Source organism: Cervus canadensis, chromosome 12 (genome assembly GCF_019320065.1).
Source record: "Cervus canadensis isolate Bull #8, Minnesota chromosome 12, ASM1932006v1, whole genome shotgun sequence".
NCBI lineage: Eukaryota > Metazoa > Chordata > Mammalia > Artiodactyla > Cervidae > Cervus > Cervus canadensis.
In genome coordinates this window covers 13,932,378-13,948,615 of record NC_057397.1, presented here as the reverse complement: position 1 = coordinate 13,948,615, position 16,238 = coordinate 13,932,378, and the positions used below count along the sequence as shown (strand labels likewise).

The window sequence follows — 16,238 nt, the reverse complement described above, 5'->3', positions numbered from 1 at the left end:
GGTAGATCTGATGTTAAAATTAAATACCATTATGTGTAGAACAACTGAGGTCTGACCACACTGTGACACTTTGCTTGGCATTTACATCTCCCTGCATAAATCCAGAGAAGAATTTGAGAGCATCACAAATTAACTTCTCAGATTAGCCAGTGGAGGGAACCAGATTTTGTTCCAGTGAATCCGTGGAGTAGCTGGAGAGAACTTTAGCTCTGCCTTGGACATTTTGTTTTTCGGTTCAAAACACTTCCTAGAGCAGCCCATTGCACTTTAAGGACCACCGTTGGCCCATAACATTCATGCATCCACCTCACTCAAACGCACTGAGCTCTTTCATGCCCAAGACTTCCTGCCAGCAGCCCCTTCTGATGGTCCATCTTTCCCTCCTCTCCTGGCTCCCCTCAACCTTCAGGTCTCAGCTTAAAAAGTCACCATTTATCTGACTACATCATCTAAGCACAATCTCTCACTCTATTCTTTTCCTTTCCAGTGTTTCTTATAATTTGAATGTGTGTATGTGTGTGTGTCTGTGTGTGTGTGTGTGTGTGTAGCTTCCCTGTTAGCTCAGCTGGTAAAGAATTTGCCTGCAATGCAGGAGACCCCAGTTTTATTGTTTGATTCCTGGGTCAGGAAGAGCCGCTGGAGAAGGGACAGGCTACCCACTCCAGTAGTCTTGGGCTTCCCTGGTGGCTAGGCTGGTAAAGAATCTGCCTGCAATGCAGGAGGCCCGGATTTGATCCCTGGTTTGGGAAGATCCGTTGGAGAAGGGAACGGCTCCCCGCTACAGTATTCTGACCTGGAGAAATCCAGGGACTGTATAGTCCATGGACAGGCTTCCCAGGTGGCTTAGTGGTAAAGAATCCACCTGCCAATGCAGGAGCAGCAGGAGACTTGGGTTTGATCCCTGGGTCAGGAAGATCCCTTGGAGGAGGAAATGGCAACTCACTCCAATATTCTTGCCTGGGAAATTCCATGGACAGAGGAGCCTGGCGGGCTAAAGTCCATGGGCTTGCAAAGAGTCAGACACAACTGAGCACACATGCACATGTATGCCTGTGTGTGTTCACAGTCCATCCTCACTATTTGCAAATTCTGTATTTCTAAATTTTCCTTCTCCCTAAAATATATTTGCAACCCTCAGATCAATAGTCCCAGTGTTTTTGATATCATTTGTAGGCATGTACAGAGCAGCAAAAAATTTGAGTCCCCCAATGCCCATCTTCCCAGCTGAAGTCCAGCCAGGCGGCACTCTGCTTCTTGTTTCGGGCTCTAAACGAGGGTCCTTTCTGCAGTCAGTTTTCTGACATGTTTTTTTGCATTTGAGGGCTTTCAGCTGGTGGTTTCCCTGTTGAAAATGGCCCCCAAGTGCTATACCAAAGTGCTGTCTAGTGTCCCAAGCACAGAAGGCCGTGAAGTGCCTTATAAAAAAAGATGCCTGTTAGATAAGATTCATTCAGTTAAGAGCTGTATGGTTATTGGTGTGAGTTCAATGTCAATGACTCAATGTGTGTGCGTGAGAGCTAAGTTGCTTCAGTCGTGTCCGACTCTTTGTGACCCCAGGGATGGTAGCCCACCAGGCTCCTCTGTCCATGGAATTCTCCAGGCAAGAATACTGGAGTGGGTTGCCATTTCCTCCTCCAGAGTATCTTCCTGACTCAGGGACTGAAGCCATGTTTCTCATGTCTCCTGAACTGGAAGGCAAGTTCTCTACCACTAGCACCACCTGGGAAGCCCAAATGACTCAACAGTACTTATTAAATAAGATGTCTTTGAACGGAAGCACACATAAAACAAGGTTATGTATTGACTGGCTGAGACTCACAGGAGCCTACCCCTACAACACCTGCAAGAGCAGTGGTTCAGGATTCACCAATTTGGCACTTATGGTGACTTTATAAAACAGAGCTACCACATAGAATACAAATCAACTGTATTTGTATTAGTTTCTTTAGGGCTGTTACAACAAATTCCACAAGCTAGGTGGCTCAAAACAACAGAATTTTACTCTCTTACAGTTCCGGAGGCCAGAGGTCCAAAATCAAGGAGTCAGCAGCTCCTCCAAGGCTCGAAGGAAAAGAGTCCTTCTTACCTCTTTGGAGTTCCCTGATTGCCAACAATCCTTGGCTTTCAGCTGCATCTCTGCTTCGGTCATCACAGGTCATGACCTTGTGTGTCCTCCCCTCTCTTTGTAAGGACACTGATCATATTGGATTCAGGGCTCAAACTACTTTAGTACAATCTCCTCTTAACCAATTCTATCTTCGAAGAGTCTATTTCTGAATGATATCACATTCAGAGGTTCTGGGAACAATATCAATTTTGGGAAGAGGACACCACTCAACTGGGATATATATCTATTTTGTATATTACATGTAGATGTACATACATATAACTTAAACATATATATTTAATCAATATCGATATTGACTTATTCAATATCGATATTGAATTATTTTATTAACCAATATGTAAACTCCCTGACTAGACTGCAAGCTTCATGAGAAGAACACGGCTTTCTTTTTTTTTCAATTTTTAAAAAACATTTATTTATTTGGCTGTGCTGGGTCTTAGCTACGGCAGGCAGCATCTCTTAGTTGCAGCATGCAAGTTCTGAGTTGCAGCATATGTGATCTAGTTGCCTGACCAGGGATGGAACCCAGGACACCTGCATCAGGAGTGTAGAGTCTTAGCCACTGGACCACCAGGGAAGTCCCATGGCTTTCTTATTCATCTTTTCATCCCCAACACCAAGTCCAGCCTGATATGTTGTAGGATCTCAGAAAGTATTTGTGGAGAATGAATGAATGAGTGAGTTTCTTTTTTTTTTTAATGAGTTTCAAAGCTTACAATGTAAGAGACCACCAAGCGAGCAATGGTCGCACTCATGTGGAACCCTAAGCTCCTGACATTCTTCATCCATCACGTCAGACTAGGAGGCTAAGTGAGTGGGCTTCCAACCTCAACCTCCCCTCCCCCAACCACTTCAACCAGTTACTCTGCTTGTATCTATCTTACATATTCCACTTCTACACAATACTGCTTTATAAATGAGCTCTCTTTAAAAGTGTAAAAACATGGAGCCTAGCCCCCTATTTTATAGATGAGGTAACCAGGGTTCAGAGACACGAAGCGCTTTGCCTTGGGTCGCCAGGCAGTCACTCGGAGGTAGGACTAGGAGCAGTCTTTTGAGACCCATTCCCGAGCTTTTGCCTCTACACTCACTCTCTTGCCAAGACATACAATGGGAGTGCTTTGGAATTTGCTTTCCCTGGAGAAACCTGTTTTTCTATCTGGAGCCAATTCTGGGAGAAGGAAGCAGAGTCCAGGGCATGTACCCCTTCCCCAAAGCTTTGAAAGGCCCTTTGTGCCAAGTTCCATGGACATTCTGCAGGCTTGTTCTAGGCAAATCCATCTGCCAGCAGGTCACAATCCTTGCCTTCATCTCTGAGCCAAGGTATTCTGGCCTTTTTGCTTTTAAATGCACTCCTTTGCTTTCTTGGAAACTGAAGCCGAGAAAGGGAGGCCGGGCTGGGGAGGCCCAGGGCAGATGGGGTGGGTGGGCTACCAGAGGAGAAACGGGTCTGTTTTGCAGACCTGGCTTGAGAAGAAAACTGTGCTGATTATCTCCCGGGCCCAGCTGCAAAAATGCCTTAGCTCGGCAGCAGATTATAAATAGCCCAAAATGCCCTCCCAGCCGCTTGAAAACAAGGATTTTTTTTTTGTTTCCTGGGTTGGAAGAACAGCTCTTCACAGCTATCCTGGGCCCCCTCTTCAACCCCATCCGCAAAGAGTTGTGATTTATGTCTTAGCACCATTACTGGGACCAAGGCTCACACAGCCCGGATGAACAATGACTAATTCATTGCCAAGTTCTATGAAAAAAGGAGGCATTTCTTTGGAAGCTCTCTCTTTCATTTAGGCAGAGACACACTGACCCAGGAGACCAGAGGGCCAATTTTGCTGCAATTTCGTTGCCCTGGGCTTCATCTGGCTCCCTCTGCCTTTACATGCAGTGGGAGCCAGGGAAAGGCTGGTGGGTCGCTGACCTGAGAGCAGGAGGAGGAAGAGAAGAGCTGCTCTAAAACTGTTTGCTGAGATGCTCCAAAATTAAAGATCCAGGGATGTTGGCCTGGTCCGTCTCTATTTTAGTCCCTGTTTCTAAAGGGAAATCTTTCTCTCTCTGGAGGGAATTAAGTCTCAACACAAATCTCCTAGGTATCTTTGCACACATGGTCACACTCATTGGGACTTGAAGACTGAGCAGCAGCTCCCAACGTACAAAAGCATCTTTCAGGTTCTGCTCTTATCTGACCTTTAGGACAACTGTTTCATTTGTTCATTTGTTTCTCTGGAGTCAAAGATAATGCCTGCCTATTCTAGGAAAGCTTAAAAATTTATGAAAAGTATAAAGAAGAAAAAATCCCACCACACTGAGATGCAGTGTTTTTAAGGATCTCCTTCCAGACTTCCCTTATTGGAGTATGAAAGTGAAAGCGTTATTTGCTCAATCATGTCTGACTCTTTGCAAACTCCATGGACTATAGCCCGCCAGGCTCCTTTGTCCATGGAAGTCCAGGCAAGAATACTAGAGTGGGTAGCCATTCCCTTCTCCAAGGCATCTCCCCAACCCAGAGATCAAACCTGGGTGTCCTGAATTGCAAGCAGATTCTTTACCATCTGAGCCACCAGGGATGTTGGAATATAAATGGATATAATTTTACTTACATGGGATTATATTATGTGTTAGTTAGGCTCTTGGTAGGAATAGATGAAGCATCCACATGAGTAACTGAAGAGAGTTTTTTAATAAAGGGACAGAGGTTAAGAATACTAGCAAGGAACACTGTAGTATATCAGGGCCAGCAACAGGAGAGACCTATTATCACCACTAGGTCTGAAGGCCAAGGGAAGGACTAGTTATTGCAAACCAAAACTGCATGGAGAGGGTTGCCTGTTAGGAAATGTACCCATCAGTAGTGAAAAAGCTGGCTTAAACCTCAACATTCAAAAACCTAAGATCATTGCATCCAGTCCCATCACTTCATAGAAAATAAATGGGGTAAAAGTGGAAACAGGTGCAGATTTTATTTTCTTGGGCTCCAAAATTACTGCAGGTGACTACAGCCACAAAATTAAAAGACGCTTGCTCCTTGGAAGAAAAGCTATGACGAATATAGACAGCATATTAAAAGTAGAGACATCACTTTGCCAACAAAGGTCTGTATAGTCAAAGCTATGATTTTTCCAGTAGTCATGTACAGACGTGAGAATTGGCCCATAAAGAAGGCTGAACACCAAAGAATTGATGTTTTCAAATTGTTGTGCTGGCGAAGACTCTTGAGAGTTCCTTGGACAGCAAGGATTAAACCAGTCAATCCTAAAGAAAATCAACCCTGAATATTCATTGGAAGGACTGATGCTGAAGCTAAAGCTCCAATACATTGGCCACCTTATGTGAAGAGTCAACTCATTGGAAAAGACCCTGATGCTGGGAAAGATTGACAGCAGGAGAAGGGGGCGACAGAGGATGAGATGACTGGATGGCATTACCAACTCAACGGACATGAGTTTAAGCAAACTCTGGAAGACAGTGAGGGACAGGGAAGCCTAGTGTGCTGCAGTCCATGGGTCTTTGCTGTGTCCCACAAAGTGTCAGACACAACTTATGGACTGAACAACAACAACCTGCCAGTATAGACACGTCAGCCCTGGAAAACCAACAGAGATGGAGCAAGAGGAATAAATACCTGATCTCCCTCCCCACCACCCCCCAGGTGTCAGTGCCTCCCAGTCAGTGGTCTACCAGGCCAGAGCTAGAAGGCATGGAAGCACAATGACAGCAGCCCAAAGAGGCCAACAGTCCAGGGCACAGAGCAGGGTGGAGACAAGTGGGGAGGAGATGGAAGAAGCAAGCAGAAAATATCCATTACATCTACTATAATGCTGCTTTTACTCACTCCATGGTAAGCCAAGAATTTTCTAAATCAACAAATATAGACTGATATCATACTTTTTCATGGACCTTGTATGAATATACCACATTTAACTGGTCCCCTATCAATGAACATGCAATTAGTTTCTGATTTCTCAAGAACACAGACAGTGCTGCAGTAAGATGTATGTATATATACTCTGTGCACTCCAGATACATATTTTTGATTCCCCTTTGACACTTTCTAGAAACTGAGGCTCATCGCCAATGTGGCTTACCCCCAGTCACATAATGGAAAGGGGACTTTTCTGAATCTTCTAATTTTTTCAACAATTAAACACAGCACTTTGAAATAGAAAAAGGGAAAATAAACTTTTGGGGGGAAAAAAGGCTTATTCCTTTCAAAGTCCTATCACCCACATGGCTCTGAAAGGAAGAGGACTATTAGGTCCCAGTGACACAGGAAGGAATGAGGCAGGCACAATCCTAAAAGAATGTCATGATTCTGCTGCTGCTAAGTCGCTTCAGTCGTGTCTGACTCTGTGCGACCCCATAGACGGCAGCCCACCAGGCTCCTCCATCCATGGGATTTTCCAGGCAAGAGTACTGGAGTAGGGTGCCATTGCCTTCTCCGAAAGAATGTCATAGCTATTGAGAAAAACTGGATGTGACAAAAACTGGTTAGAACCGATTAGGCCCAAGATGGTAGGAGATTCAATTTCCAATAGACCTTGAACCTCATTATATGCTCATTATGATACATTAGTGTATGTTAAACAACACATCCTCAGATGCCATGACAGTTCCAAGGTTGACCATAAAAGTAGGCAGTGTCCCAGTTCTTGGAAATCTCTCCCCTTCCCCAACATGGTTGGAATAATCTTACCACTCCTTAGCTTATGAAATCACTCAGCCCATAAAAACTAATGCCAAATCATATTTGGGGGCTGACTGCCTTCTGAAATGCATTGCATTCTGCCTATGGAATGTGTATCTCTCTCAATCAACCTGCTTTCACTTGACTATGGCTTGCTCTTAAATTCTTTCCTCACTTGGTGGCCCTACGCAGGAACTTGTCTGAGACCTGAGACATGACCATCTTCTGGTGCCCCATTTTCCTGCAACATCTTTACTCAGAAAGAGGAAGAAAGTGGTCTTCTCCCCCTCCCCACTTTTCATTATAAAAATATAGCCCACTCAGTTCTCAGGGCAGAGCACTCTGCCTGTCCACTTCTCTCCTTCACAAGTGTCCTAATTATATAAATAAATCAATTACTTCTTACCTATCACTTTGCCTCCGGCTAAATTTCTTCTGCTCAGAGCATCACTGAGTCCTGTGAGGAACCGTGTGGCTTTACCAAGAGATCAGGGTCTTGGTGGGTCAAGGGGAAGGAGGGGAGGGGACGGAACTGCTCTGGAGGAAAAACTAATGACGTCACAGGACACCTTTGCGCTGGCTTCACAGTTGCCACCTCAAGAGATAAAAGCAGCGCCAATGGCCTTCGTACCATAGATACGCCATAAACTGGGTTCGGAAGCTGGACGGAAGTGAGTGGGCGGCACACTGCTGTACTTCCTGTTTGCGCCTCAGTTGCCTGCTCACCACGCATGCGTGTTCTGAGCCTTGAGTGACGTGCACTCGTGGAAGGGTGTGGCCCGAGCAAGTGCTCAACAAATGTACAGTTCTTTTTTTCGTCTTTGGTTTCTCTCGCAAAAGCTAGGAGCCTTTGTTGAATTTGTAAAAATTCAACAAAGGTAACCAAGACCTTCATCTTACCTCCAAGGAGCTTACAAGCAATCGTGTGTATGAAGGTACTCGGTACCTTTAAGGCCTGTGTACGTTTGTCTGGACGTTTGTATTTCTCTTGAATGTCCTTGTCTTTCTAGTGAAGTCCCTCACATCTTTCGTCGTCCCCTCATGTGAAAGTCGCTCAGTCGTGTCCGACTGTTTGTGACCCCAATGGACTCTTTGAGACCCCATGGACCCCATGTACAGTCCATGGAATTCTCCAGGCCAGAATACTGGAGTGGGTAGCCTTTCCCTTCTGCTGGGGATCTTCCCAACCCAGGGATAGAACCCAGGTCTCCTGCATTGCAGGCAGATTCTCTACCAGCTGAGCCACAAGGGAAGCCCAAGAATGCTGGAGTGGGTAGCCTATCCCTTCTCCAGCGGATCTTCCTGACCCAGGAATCGAAGAACCAGGGTCTCGTTCATTGCAGGCGGATTCTTTACCAACTGAGCTATCAGGGAAGCCCTATCATGGGGACTTTGCTAAACGTGTTACTCCCTCCTCCGTATGCCACCAGCCCTGTGTTCATTCCTGTCTTTCTCAGGCCTTACCACTTGGTATAGACCAATGATGAAGAGTTTAGGATGGGTTTGTGTCCCAGCTCTGCCACTCACTAACCTGATGCATCCCAGTCCCCTCATCTGAAAAACGGGGACAAAGACCTTTCCTACCCCAGAGGGTCATCATGAGAACTGAAAGGGTCTGTATATGCAGAACACATAGAACAGAGCCTGGCTTGAGAAAACGCTTCTCAGTAAGCAGTGGATTTATTATTTATCGCTGCCCACCTGGCACAGAGTGGGGGGTCCAGGGACGTTTGTCAAAAGAATTAATGATGTGTATTCATTACCAAAATAACAACCAAAATATAATTCCAAAATGGCCCGGAATCAACAACACGCAAAGGACAAGGTGCAAGGTGGAACCCGCTGCTTGGGAAAAAACGGTTTCTGTTATAAGTAGCCTGAGGAGAGGGTGCAGGTGGGGTCCCCTGCCTGATTACTCCATAGGGATCTGTGTGCTGGGCACAAAAGAGGAACAGGAGGAGAAGGGACACTGAGCCCCAGTTCCAGCACGTCTGGCCTGGGTGACTCTGGAGAAGTGCTTTCACCTCTCTGGCCTTCAGGTCGCAGTTTTAAAATGAGGATCAGTAGTCTCTTCCTCCTTGGGTTGCTTTTGTGAGGCTGAGGTGGGGTAAGCTAAGTAATGCTCCTGGCAGACAGTGAGGGGCCAGCTGGGGACTCTGATTTGACTGTTCTTGTTTCTACTCCCGGCTGCGTGGTTATTGTACCCTCAACTACAGCCTGACTACATGGTGGGGTTCCTTTGAGCTTCCCTAGACAGGATTCCATGGTCCTGGGCGCCTGTGTTACAGGAGAGCAGAAGCTGGGGCTGCTGTCCTGCACAGGCAGAGCCTGTGGCGCGCTGAGATGCAGGCCCCTGCTGGGAGCCCATCTGCTGGGTCTGCCGAGGCCAGAGCAGTGAGGCAGAAGGGGAAGGAGTCTCACTGTCTGAGCTGGATGCCAGCCTGGGCACCAACTTTCTGCTTCCACTGGGGTCCCCCAGACTCCATCAGCTCGCCAGCCTCCTCTGGCCTTCCCCCAAGAGCAGCCACCAGCCTGCTTCTGTTGCCATGGAGACAGCCTCCCTCAGAGGCCTTGCCTCCATCTCTGACTCCTGCATGTTGACAGGGAGCCTTCCCCATGCAAGTGACTTATTTCTCCCCAAAGGAAGTCTCAGTTTTCATTCATTCACTCACTCAGGTGACAAACATATTGGGTGCCTACTATATGCTAGGTTCTGTTTTAGGTGCTGCAAGTACAGACCTGAGTAAGAGATTGGAGCACCTGCCTTCATGGAGATTATATTCTAGTGAGGAAGATAGTAGACATATGATAACAAAGAAAATAATGCAAGAAAAGCCTCTCCTCGGAGATGGGGTTTGAGCAGAGGCCTGAATGCAGTGATAAAACGGCCACATGGAAATCTGAGAAAAGAGCCTTCCAAGTAAAGGAGCAGCCATGTAAAGACTCTGCATTGGTAACACACAGGATGATGTGTGATGAGTTTGAGATGCAGAAAATGAGAGGATCATGGATATGAGTAGAGATCAGACTGATGTAGGGGTCACATGTCACACAGACTATGAGAAGATACCAAAGATGTTGCATTTTACTTGAAGGGATGGCAAACTGTTGCCAGCCAGAGAACTTGAGCAAAGGAAAGGGATGCGTTTATTCCATTTTAGAAGTTTCACTCTGGATGCTGTGTGGAGAATCAGTGGTGGGGATGGCCGGAAATGGGTGACATGGGTGGAAGCAGGGCTCTTAGTTAGAAGCTTTTTGCAGTAACCCAGGTGAGAAGAGGTGGCTTGGTCTAGCAAGCTGATGGTGACAGTGATGACAGATTCCTTGTATTGAAGGAATAGTCAATAGGACTTTCTGTTAACCTAGAAAGAGTGCGAGAAAGTATAGTTTCTTAAGAATGGCTCCTGACTTTTGGCCTGAGCTAAATAGTGGTGTCTTTTCTTAAGATGAGGAAGCTAAGAAGGCAGAAGATATTTGAGAAAAAATTAGGGTTGAACTTGGGATATGTTAAGTTTGAGGCACCTTTTAGCCAGGAAAGGAGATGTCAAGCACATATCTTAGTAGTCTCCAAATCTGGAACTCAAGAGAGAAATTAGAATTGGAGGTAAGAGGCTGAGGACATGTGGAGGGCAAGTAGCCTGAGTGAGATCCCTGGAAAGTGAATCTGACAGAGGTCTGAAGACTGAGCCCTGGGCTCCTCGGGCATTTAAGAGTTGAGATGAGAAGGAAGATCCAATAAAGAAGGCTGAAACCACTTCAACATGGGGAGAAACAAGGAAAAAGTGAAGTTCTAGAAGTTAAGTGAAGATAATTTTTAAGAATCAGGAATTCCCTGGTAGTCCAGTGATTAAGACTGTGCTTCCACTGCACGGGGGCGTGGGTTTGATCCCTGGTTGCGGAACTGAGATAGCACGTGCTGTGTGGTACGGTCAAAAGAAGGAGAAGGAGAAGGATCAGTGTGGAAGGTAGGATAATGGCTACAGACAAACATCCATATCCTAATCTCTGGAGTCTGTGAGTATAATTCCTAATCTGGCAGAGAGACATCACAGATGTGATTCAGGTTTGGCCTTTGAGATGGGGAGATTATTCTCTACTGTACGAGTGGGCATTTAAAAGCAGAGAACCCTTCCTGGCTGAGGTCAGAGGGAGATATGGCTTCAGAAGAATGGTTAATGAAATTCAGTGGTGCTGATTTCAGAGATGGAGGAAGGGGGCCACAAATCAAGGAATGTGAGAGCATAGAGAAACTTCTAGAATCTGAAAAAGTTAAAGAAGTAGATTCTGCCTTAAAGCTTCCAGACAAGTACGCAGCAGCCTGGACTGTGTTGCATAATGAACCCACCGCCCCACCCACCCCCCCCCGCCACGCACCATATGGTAAATATGCAATGCAGGAGACCCAGGTTCAATCCCTGGGTAGGGAAGATCCCCTGAGAAGGGAATGTCTACTCACTGCAGTATTCTTGCCTCGAGAATTCCATGGGCAGAGGAGCCTGGCGGGCTATAGTCCATAGGGGTCACAAAGAGTTGGACACAATTGAGTGACTAACACACTTCCAACCTCTTAACCTGCAGAGCTATCAAATAAATACATTGGTGTTATTTTCAGCCACTAAGTCTGTGGTGATTTGCTATGGTAGTCATAGAAAACTGGTACAATAAGGATGTGATCAGCTGGTCAAATCACAATTCAAGCTTTAGTGAAATGAGAATGCAAACTTTCCAGTGGTTTGAGCAAAGTGGAGATCATGGGGAACTTGATTATGTTAGTTTAGTGGGGATGAAAGGAATCTGGAGAGGGTCGAAGGGAACGTGGGAGGGGAAGAGGTAGGGTCTGGAGATAGGCCAGTCTTTGTAGGAAACTTTCCAGAAAAGAAAGAGGAGACTGTGGGGTATAGATGGGTATGGCCTCAAGAGAAGGTTTCTGTTCTTGGTTTGTCTATTTCTTCTTAGTCTACAAATTATGCTATTGAAGTATCGTTGATTTACAGTGTTTCAGGTATTCAGCTGAGTGATTCAGTTTTTTATATATGTATATATATGTTCTTTTTTAGATTCTTTTCCATTATAGGTTATTACAAGATTTTGAGCATAGTTCCCTATGCTATGCAATAGGACTTTGTTGTTTATCTAGTTTATGATAGTATATATCTGTTAATCCTAAATCCCTAATTTATCCCTCCCTCCTGCTTTCCCATTTGGTAACCATACGTTTGTTATCTGTGGCTGTGAGTCTTTCTGTTTGATAAAGAAGTTCATTTGTATCATGTTTGTAGATTTCACATTTAAGTGATATCATACGGTGTTTGTCTTTCTCAGTCTGACTTAACTTCACTCAGTATGAAACTCTGCGGTCCATCCATGTTGCTACAAATTGCAACATGGATTCATTCATTCATCCATGTTATTTCATTCTCCCACCTCCTGTGTTCCAGGGGCTGAGGTCTCCCAGGTTCCTGTTTTGCAGGTTTCCCTGAGCAGCACAACCGTATCTCTCTTGTTCTCCTTTGTGTCTCCAGCAGCCAAGACTAGTTACCAATACACAGAGGGCATGGGATCCATGCTTTGCTGCATGAGGGTAACAGCCATGTCTGCTCAGTGCTCATCAGTGCCAGGGGCGTTACTGACCACAGGTGAGATCTCACACCATCCTGACAGCAGCCCGATCATCCCCATTTCATAGGCAAGTAAGCTGAGGCCCAGGGAGGGTCAGTGACTTGCCCAAGGCCACACCGCTGGTAAGTGGCAAGCTTGGGAGCTGACCCAAGAGGCCTCTCTTGCAACCAGCACACCACATCACCTGTGGTATTCAACAGTGGAAGTGAGTCAACTCCAGGTGCCATAGAAGTGCAGACGGAGGAGCCTGGTGAAAACTATGCAGAGCGCCAGATCCCCCCACAAGGACTGGGGTCCAGATTTGGGCATGTGCTAGAGTGGGGCACCAGAGGCAGCGCATCCCAAGACTGAGCCCAGTTCATCACCTGCACAGATGACTGTGGTCTCTCCAAGTCTCCTGAGGATTCAAGTTCACGGCAGGAAAGCAGTGGCCAGGGTTCAAAGCCTGAAGGGAGCTGGGGCAGTGTCAGAGAAGGGAGCAGAGGCCAGGCCTCTGTGTCCCCGCACACAAAGGGAGAAGGCAGACTGAGAGATGGGGACAGCATGTGACACCTGGGCCTCAGGCCTGGGCAGCCGCCGCGGCAGCCCTGGGGATAATGGCTCCTTTTGTCCTGCACAGAAATTCTCCTGAAAAGAAAGGATTCCAGGGCCTGCTTCTCCCGCTTGCACAATGCTGGCCGCTGGGGCCCCACTGTGAGGGCCTGCCATGGCGTTCAGCGAGCATTCGGCCCTTGCACTGTCTCTCTCCTCCCAGGCGTGCAGAAGCCAGAAGAGAAGTCAATGCTGTGTGCCAGACGTTCTGCAGGGGGTTGGCAGTCTGGCCTGAGCCACGAACTTTATTTCACAGCCTGGAGGAAAGCAAAGTGTCTGAAAGCTGCATTACAGACTTAGAGGGCATCTGCGCCAATACCTCCTGTTTGCCCTTCCCAATTCTTACACGCCTTTCCCTTCCCTCCTCCACCTTCAGCAGACTTAGAATGGTACCACAAACTGTGGAGTCAGAGGAAGCTGGGCGCAAATTCTGACACTACCTCTTGCCAAGCTATTTAACCTCAATTAGCCTCAGTTTCCCCATCAGTAAAATGGATGTAATGATGCCTAATTCGTAAGACTACGAATGGGAATAGGTGAGAAAATGTATATAACACGCTTAGCTTGGAACACAGCGTTCCTGAAGGCCTTGGTGAGGGTAGACAGTCCAGAGGGCATCCAGCCTGTGCTTGGATTCCTCCAAGAACAGGGTGCTCACTGCCTGTAATCCGTATTCAGACCTAATGCAGATCTGCTTCTTATACTTTCATTGGTGCCAAGGCAGGGGGCTTGTGCTTATTGAGCTCTTGCTGTGTGCCAGATATTATCATAAGCGACTCAGGGAAATTAGGGCCCATGTCCAGGGTCTCATAGAGGACGTGACCAGGGTTTGAACCTAAGTCCATCTAACCCTCCGCACTATGACACCACAAGAGAACTCTTCACATATGTGGAAACAGCTTCCGTGACTCCTCAATGTCTTCTCCTCTCCAGGGAAAATATCTCCCCTATCTCAGGGAATATGCTTTATGTTCCCCCACCATCTTGATATCTCTCCTCTGGGCATGTTTAATTTTGTCACTGCCCTTCTTTTAAAAAAATAGCCTCTAGACATAATATTCCTACTGTCTTCTGATCAGTACAAAATAGAAATAGACACTCATTTCCTTTATTCTTGGTGCTGTGTTTATGCTAAGGCGATATGGTAGTGGGGTCATCATCTTTCACTATTGTCCCCTCATACTCACTATAATCAGCCTACAAGAATGATATGCCCCCTGCACTCAGAACTGTTTATAAGAGTCAGTGCGAGTCCTAGAACCTTCACCTGGTTTAGCAGTTGAGTGTATTGTATTTAGTAGCTCACAGAATCTCCAGCAGGGCCAGAAAGACTGGCTTGGAAGTGACAGAGCCAGGAACAATTCATGCACCACCCCTGACCGGGCTCTTCACTGGAGACCTTGCTACTATTGGACAAAGGCTCACCACAGTCACCTGCTGATGCTGGCGTGGAGCGCTGCCTCTAGGACCTCTGAAAGCTGGGTCTCCTCCCTGCAGCACCTCCTCCTTCACCTGTCTCTTCTAACTAACGAAGCCTCCCTGAACCCATCTCCAGGGTTAAATGAGTTAATAGATGTGCGGCCAGTTTCCAAGATGGTCCCAGGGATCCTCGCTTCCTATTATTCGCATCCTTAGCCTCGTCCCACGCTCGATGGGCTTACTGCGTAACCAGTAGGATCCTGCAGAAATGACAAAGTGTGACATCCAACACTAGATTCTCAAAGACACGGCAGCTTCTAGCTCTCCTGGGGCTCTTGCTCTAGGGAAACCAGATGTCACATGGTAAAGACACTTGAGCAGAGCTCTGGAGATGTCTACGGTGCAATCAACGGAGGCTTCAGCAACCAGCACCAGCAAGACAGAGGTGGGAGGGAGCTGTCTTAGGAACAGACCCTCCAGACCCAGTCAAGCCTTCAGATGACACAGCCCCAGCTGACATCCCAGCTGCAACATCACGAGAGACCCTGAGCCAGAGCCACCCAGACACCTAATGCACAAAAACTGTGTGAGTGAAATACAATAAAATAATGTCTAATATCTATTGCTGCATTTGGGGAGAAGTTGTTACAGAGCACTAGATAGCTAATACAAGCCATGTGAGGACTTAGAACTCTGCCTGGCACGTGGTCCGCATCCCTCCAATGCTGTCATCATTTTTACCTCTGTGCCCAGTGTCAGAAGCTGTCACCTCAGCAACCTCGGGAGTCTGGAACATGAAAAACAGTGACAATTTCACTTAACCCACACAGCCATCCTGTGACCGGGTTTATTGCCGTCCCTGTTTTGTGGACGATGAGAGGCTGAGTCTCTTGCCTTAGATTTCAAAGACAAAGGTGCAGGATTTGAGCCCTGGCTGTCTGACTTCGACCCCTCATCCCAAACCATACAGCGTACAGAGGTTCAGCGTCACTGTGGGACGTTCCCAGGGTTGTGCATTGTCAATGCACGTCTCCACGAGGATGGCACGTGGAAGGCTGGGTGGGGTGGGGGGCTTGAAAGGGAGAGAAGCCAGCAAGGGTAACTGAACCCTCAGGACACATGCTTTTGACACCAGCGCTCAGGTTCCTCATCGCCACTGCTCTGAGCAGAGATGCCGGAAGGACCCCAGGTAAACAGCTGATAGAAAGAAGGTGGAGCTGACCGCCCCTTTGCTGGATGAAGGTGCTGAATGTCCGGGACCTTCCATTTCTCCTGGTAAGCCTCCAGGGTTCTCGCTCGCTCTCTCTCTTTTTTTAACTTTTTCTTTTATATTGATTACAATGTTGTGTTAGTTTTAGGTGTACCGCAGAGTGATTCAGTTATATTAATACATATATATGTACCTATTCCTTTTCAAATTCTTTTCCCATTTAGGTTGTTACATAACATTGAGCAGAGTTCCCTGTGCTATATGGTAGGTTCTTGTTGGTTATCCATTTTAAATACAGCAAGTGGACTTGTCCAGGGCTTCCTCTTAGGCTGGGCTGCCTTCCTCACATCTCAGAGACTCAGGTTTCTTCATGGTATTTATGTGACCACCCTGGCTTTTGTCTTGGGAGGTGCCTTGTCCCCCTCCCCATGCCAACCCCAGAGAGGAACTCCAGTCCTCCTACCTCCACCCCAACCCATTTCTTTTCTGTCTCCCAAACAGGTGTCTTTCATTGTAAGATTTTTTTTTCTTGCTGGTTGCTCTGGGGTGAGGGAGTAAAAAATAAATTTGGGGAGTCATAATGGAAAGCGCTT

General features: G+C 46.8%; 1 protein-coding gene across 1 annotated transcript in view; it reads right to left on the bottom strand.

Annotated features, from left to right (window-relative positions):
- The window catches only part of ZNF572 (zinc finger protein 572), a 100,864-nt gene extending 93,541 nt beyond the window's left edge, over positions 1–7,323 (bottom strand). Inside the window, exon 1 of the mRNA XM_043483939.1 lies at positions 7,213–7,323. The gene's annotated coding sequence lies outside the window, so the exon portion shown is untranslated. The remainder of the gene's footprint in view (positions 1–7,212) is intronic.
- Between the last annotated feature and the right edge of the window lie 8,915 nt (positions 7,324–16,238).